Raw genomic sequence first — 6,000 nt, forward strand, 5'->3', positions numbered from 1 at the left:
CCATTTTACCAAACATGATGTCCTTTTCTAGCAATTGGTCCTTCCTGATGACCGGTCCAAAGTGAGCTTTTAAGGAGCATTCCAGCTGTACTTCCTCCAAAACTGATTTTTCCTTTCTTCTGTCGGTCCACGGTGTTCAGTATTCTTCAACAACACCACAATTCAAATGCATCAATTCTTCTTCAGTCTTTCTTGTCCTTTGTCCATCTTTCACATGTATATGAGGTGCTTGAAAATACCGTGGCTTGGGTCAGGTGCACTTTAGTCCTCAAAGTAACATCTTTGTTTCTTAAAACTTTAGAAAGTTCTTTTGCAGAAGATTTGCCCAATACAGTACGTCCATTTGATTTCTTGATTGCTGCTTCCAAGGATATTTGATTGTTGATCTAAGTAAAATGACACCTTGACAACGTCAATTTCTTTTCTCCATTTATCATGGTGTTGTTTATCAGTTCACTTGTGAGGATTTTCTTCATGTTCAGGTGTGATCCACAATGAAGGCTGTAGTCTTTGACCTACAAAACTAGGCAAGCATCTCTGTGGACCAGAAAAGGAAAAGAAACACAAAAGGGAAGTTGAGGTTGACCCTAAACCTACTATTCTCTTGCTCTGTAGGCAGTTAGAGGGATGAGAAGGGTGATTCCCACAAGGTAGTTGGGTGTCAAAGCTAAGTTTGCATCTCCAAATGGTTTGGCTCAGACTCCCTTTCCCATAATGGAAGGATGAAAACAGGAACAAACGTTCTATAGCTGACATTATCTAGGAAGGCAAGAAGAAGCCGGCCCAGATCACAAGCACCCAACCTGAACCTTAGCATCCCAAGGCTGTCATATGTCTACATCAGTGATATACCTAAAATCACCATGAAAGCAGCAAGACACTCAGCTCTGAATTGTGGGCTCTGAGGAAATAAGATGGAGGCAACCACAAAACACCTATGGAAGGTAGGTGAAGAGAGAAGAGATGAAGATGAAGGGGGAAAGAAGGAGAATGAGGATACCAAGATGAACCTGCAAATCACAAGTGAGAGACATTCATGCTAAGAGTGATATCCAATAAAATCACCCACATGAAAATGAAATGATCCCAGATGAAATAAAAATAACAAAAATGTGAAAAGTAATTTTAAAACAAGAAGACTTTTGATATTCAGAAATAAAAGGAAAAAATAGCATCTGTGAAAAAAAATGTGTTGTTGTTTGGTCCCGTTGAGTTGGTTCCGACTCATAGCAACCGTATGCACAACAGAATGAAACACTGCCCGGTCCTGCACCATCCTTACAGTTGTTGTTATGCTTGAGCCCATTATTGCAGCCACTGTGTCAATCCACCTTGTCGAGAGTGTTCCTCTTTTTAGCTGGCCCTCTGCTTTACCAAGCATAATGTCCTTCTCCAGGAACCGATCCCTCCTGACAACATGTCTAAAGTATGTAAGACACAGTCTTGGCCTCCTTCCTTCTAAGGAGCATTCTGGTTGTGCTTCTTCCAAGACAGATTTGTTCATTCTTCTGGCAGTCCATGGTATATTCAATATTCTTCGCCAACGCCACAATTCAAAGCCGTCAATTCTTCTTCTGTCTTCCTTATTCATTGTCCAGCTTTCACATGCATGTGACGCGATTGAAAATACCATGGCTTGGGTCAGGCACACCTCAGTCTTCAAGGTGACACCTTTGCTTTTCAACACTTTAAAGAGGTCCTTTGCAGCAGATTTACCCAATGCAATGCATCTTTTGATTTCTTGACTGCTGCTTCTATGGGTGTTGATTGTGGATCCAAGTGAAATGAAATCCTTGACAACTTCAATCTTTTCTCCATTTGTCATGGTGTTGCTTATTGGTCCAGTTGTGAGGATTTTTGTTTTCTTTATGTTAAGTTGTAATCCATACTGAAGGCTGTGGTCTTTGATGTTCATTAGTAAGTGCTTCAAATCCTCTGGAAAAAATAGACATTCTGAAATAAAAACATAATCACTATGAAAAAGAGCTAATTAAGAATCCTGGAAATTAGAAAAAGTTTTTAATTAGAAAACACTCAGTAAACAAAATAAGGTCTAAGACTTAATAAATTTTTTTTTTTAATAAAAGGATTAGAAAGTATTTTTAAAATTCACCCAGAATCTAGAACACAAAAATAAAAGGTATAAAAATATGGGAATCATGGAGAATCTCCAGACACGTCGTGGTGTAAATGTAAAACATCATTGCTGTTCAGAAAATCTTAAAAGCTACCAGACTGGAAATACTGATTACCTACAAAGAAACATGCAATTAGTTTGAAAGCTAATGTTTCATCAAAGGCAATGAATGACAACCGGTGACGGATGATAATAATATCTCCAAAGAACTTAGGGAAAAGAAATATCAGGTAAGAATTCTTTACCCAAATTATTTTTCTAAGTCAGAGGAAAATAAAGACATTTTCAGAATTTAAAACTAAAAGAGTTTATCACCACCATTTGACCCTTTTAGTATTTAAAAAAAAAAAAAAAGTGGCCATGGAGTCGATTCCAGTGCATGACAACCCTGTGTGTATCAGGGCAAACTGTGCTCCACAGGGTTTTCAATGGCTGATTTTTCAGAAGGAGGTTGTCAAGTCTTTCTTCTGAGGTGCCTCTGGGGGAATCGAACCTCCCACTTTTCTGTTGTTGTTGCTAGGTGCCATCAAGTCGGCTCTGACTCATAGGGAGCCTATAAACAACATTGCCCTGCCCTGGGCCATCATCACAACCTTTGCTATGCTTGAGCCCATTGTGGTAGCCACTGTGTCAATTCATCTTGTTAAGGGTCTTCCTCTTTTTCACTGACTTTCTACTTTACCAAGTATGATATCCTTCTCCAGAGACTGATCTCTGCTGATAACATGTCCAAAGTACATGAGACAAAGTATCGTCATCCTCTCTTCCAAGGAGCACTCTGGCTGTACTTCTTCCAAGACAGATTTATTCATTCTTCTGGTAGTCCATGGTCTATTCAATGTTCTTCGCCAGCACCATAACTTAAAAGCATCAGTTCTTTGATCTTCCTTATTCCTTGTCTAGCTTTCGCATGCATATGAGGCGATTGCAATTTTTTAACTGCTTGTGCCAGAGCACTTTCTTTCTATAAAACTAAAAAAAAAAAAAAAAAAACCCATTGCCATCAAGTCAATTCCAACTCATAGGAACCCCATAGGACAGAGTAGAACTGCCCCATAGGGTTTCTAAGGAGCAGCTGGTGGATTCGAACTGCCAAACTTTTGGTTAGCAGCCAGCTCTTAACCACTTTACCACCAGGGCACCACCTTTCTATGTAATAGTCTATTAAAGTATATTAAACTAATGAAGTGTATACTTTAAAAAGCAGAAAAGTAAACCTATGGTGAAGTAATGGAATTCAAGAAACAATTGTGAGCATAGAAATTGATGAACTAAATTGAATAACCTAATTAACTACAAGTTGGAATCGACTCAACAGCAATGGTTTGGTTTGGTTTTGGTAATTAACTGTGAAACTCTCAAAAAAGGGAAATGAAGGGAGGAACAGCAAAGGATTTGGGGGAGGCAAAGCTAAAACATACCAAAATCTTTTCCTTTTTTAGGAGAAAATAAATAAGAGAAGTTTAGACTTTATAAGAAATTTTTATGTTTAATATAAACCAAGAAAACCAAACCTGTTGCCATCTAGTCAATTCTGACTAGGGGCGATACAATAGGACAGAGTAGAACTGCCCCATAGGGTTTCCAAAGAGAGGCTGCTGGATTCGAACTGCTGACCTTTTGGTTTGCAGCTGAGCTCTTAACCACTGTGCCACCAGGGCTCCATGTTTATGTATGTTCCTTTAAAATTTTAAGAGATCATTAAATGAATACAAACATAATCTATAGCTCCCAAACTCAAAGAAAGACAGGAACCAAAGAAAACTAGATCAATCCAATAAAAGACAGGAACAAGGAAAGAAAAAATAAAAAGCAAGCAAAAAACACGCAAAAATGGTAATACTATTCATCATAGACTAGCCTAGTTCATAGGTGACACAAATCGTTAATTACTCGAATACCAGCCAAAAGGTTGGTGGTTTGAACCCACCCCGAGGCACCTCTGCTTCCGGCTCTACCCTGCACACAAGGTTTGTCTGCCATGAGTTGGCATCGATTTGATGGCAACTAACGACAGCATATCATGTAAAACATGAGTTGAACCACTCTCTGTCGAGTTGCCTCCAACTCATGGCAGCCTCGTGTGTGTCAGAATAGAGCCGTTCTCTGTAGGGTTTTCGAAGGTTAATATTTTAGATTGCTTTTCTTCTGAGGCATCTCTGGGACAAAGCAGAGAGGACCTCTTTAAAAATCTCTCTCTCCAATGTCTGTCCCTTCCTCTCTAGTCATCAGAATAAGTTCCAGAAATTGATTCAGTAAAAATAAAAAGTTCCATAGACATAGGACACACTGCAGACACAAGCACTGAACCACATATATAGAATGACCTTGCCTTAGTTATCTAGTGGTATACCAGAAACATTACAAGTGGGTGACTTTAACAAAGAGAAATTTATTTTCTCATAGTTTTGGAATCCAGAAGTCTGAATTCAGGCCACCGGCTCCAGGGAAATTTTTACTCTCTGTCTGCTGTAGGGGAAGATCCTTATAATCTTCTGAGTTCCTGCTCCCTCGTTCCTTGGAGATATCGATGTATCTTGGCATTTCCCTTCCTCCATCTCTACTAGCTTTTGTTTAATCTATTTCATATCTCAAAAGACATTGACTCAAGAAACATGCTATACTAATCCTGTCTCATTAACATAACAAAGACAAATCATTCCCAAATGTTGTTGTTAGGTGCCCTCAAGTCCGTTCTAACTCACAGCGACCCCTGTGCACAACGGAACAAAACACTGCCCAGTCCTCCGCCATCCTCACAATTGTTGCTATGCTTGACCGCATTGTTGCAGCCACTGTCTCAATCCATCTCTCTGAGGGTCTTCCTCTTTTTCACTGACGCTCTACATTACCAAGCATTATGTCCTTCTCCAGGGACTGGTCCCTCCTGACAACATGTCCAAAGTATGTGAGACATAATCTCACTATCCTTGCTTCTAAGGAGTATTCTGGTTGTACTTCTTCCAAGACAGATTTGTTCATTTTTTTGGCAGTCGACTGTATATTCTAAATTCTTCTCCAACACCACAATTCAAAGGCATCAATTCTTTTTCAGTCTTCCTTATTCGTTGTTCAGCTTTCACACTCATATGAGATGATTGAGATCACCATGGCTTAGGTCAGGCACACCTTTCTCATGGCGACATCTTTACTTTTTAACACTTCAAAGAGATCTCTTGGGCCCGATTTGCCCATTGCAATGTGTCTTTTACTTTCTTGACTGCTGCTTCCAAGGGTATTGACTGTGGATCCAAGTAAAATGAAATCCCTGACAACCTCAATCTTTTCTTCCTTTATCATGATATTGCTTATTGGTCCAGTTGTGAGGGTTTTTGTTTTCTTTATGTTGAAGTGCAATCCATACTGAAGGCTGTGCTCTTTGATCTTCTTCATTAAGTGCTTCAAGTCCTCTTCACTTTCAGCAAGCAAGATTGTGTCATCTGCGTAATGCAGGTTGTTAATGAGTCTTCCTGCAATCCTGATGCCCTGTTCTTCGTCAAAAAGTCCAGCTTCTTGGATTATTTGCTCAGCATACAGATTGAATAGGTATGGTGAAAGGATAAAACCCTAGCACACACCTTGCTTGACTTTAAACAATGTAGTATTCTCTTATTCTGTTCGAACGAGTGTCTCTTGATCCATGTACAGATTACCTCATGAGCACAATTAAGTGTTCTGGAATTCCCATTCTCCACAATGTTATCCATAATTTGTTATGATCCACACAGTCAAATGCCTTAGCATAGTTAATAAAACACAGGTAAACATCTTTCTGGTTTTCTCTACTTTCAGCCAGGATCCATCTGCATAAGCCATGATATCCCTGGTTCTGTGTCCTCTTCTGAATCCAGCTTGAATTTCTG

The sequence above is a fragment of the Elephas maximus genome, chromosome 2 (genome assembly GCF_024166365.1).
Source record: "Elephas maximus indicus isolate mEleMax1 chromosome 2, mEleMax1 primary haplotype, whole genome shotgun sequence".
Classification (NCBI taxonomy): domain Eukaryota; kingdom Metazoa; phylum Chordata; class Mammalia; order Proboscidea; family Elephantidae; genus Elephas; species Elephas maximus.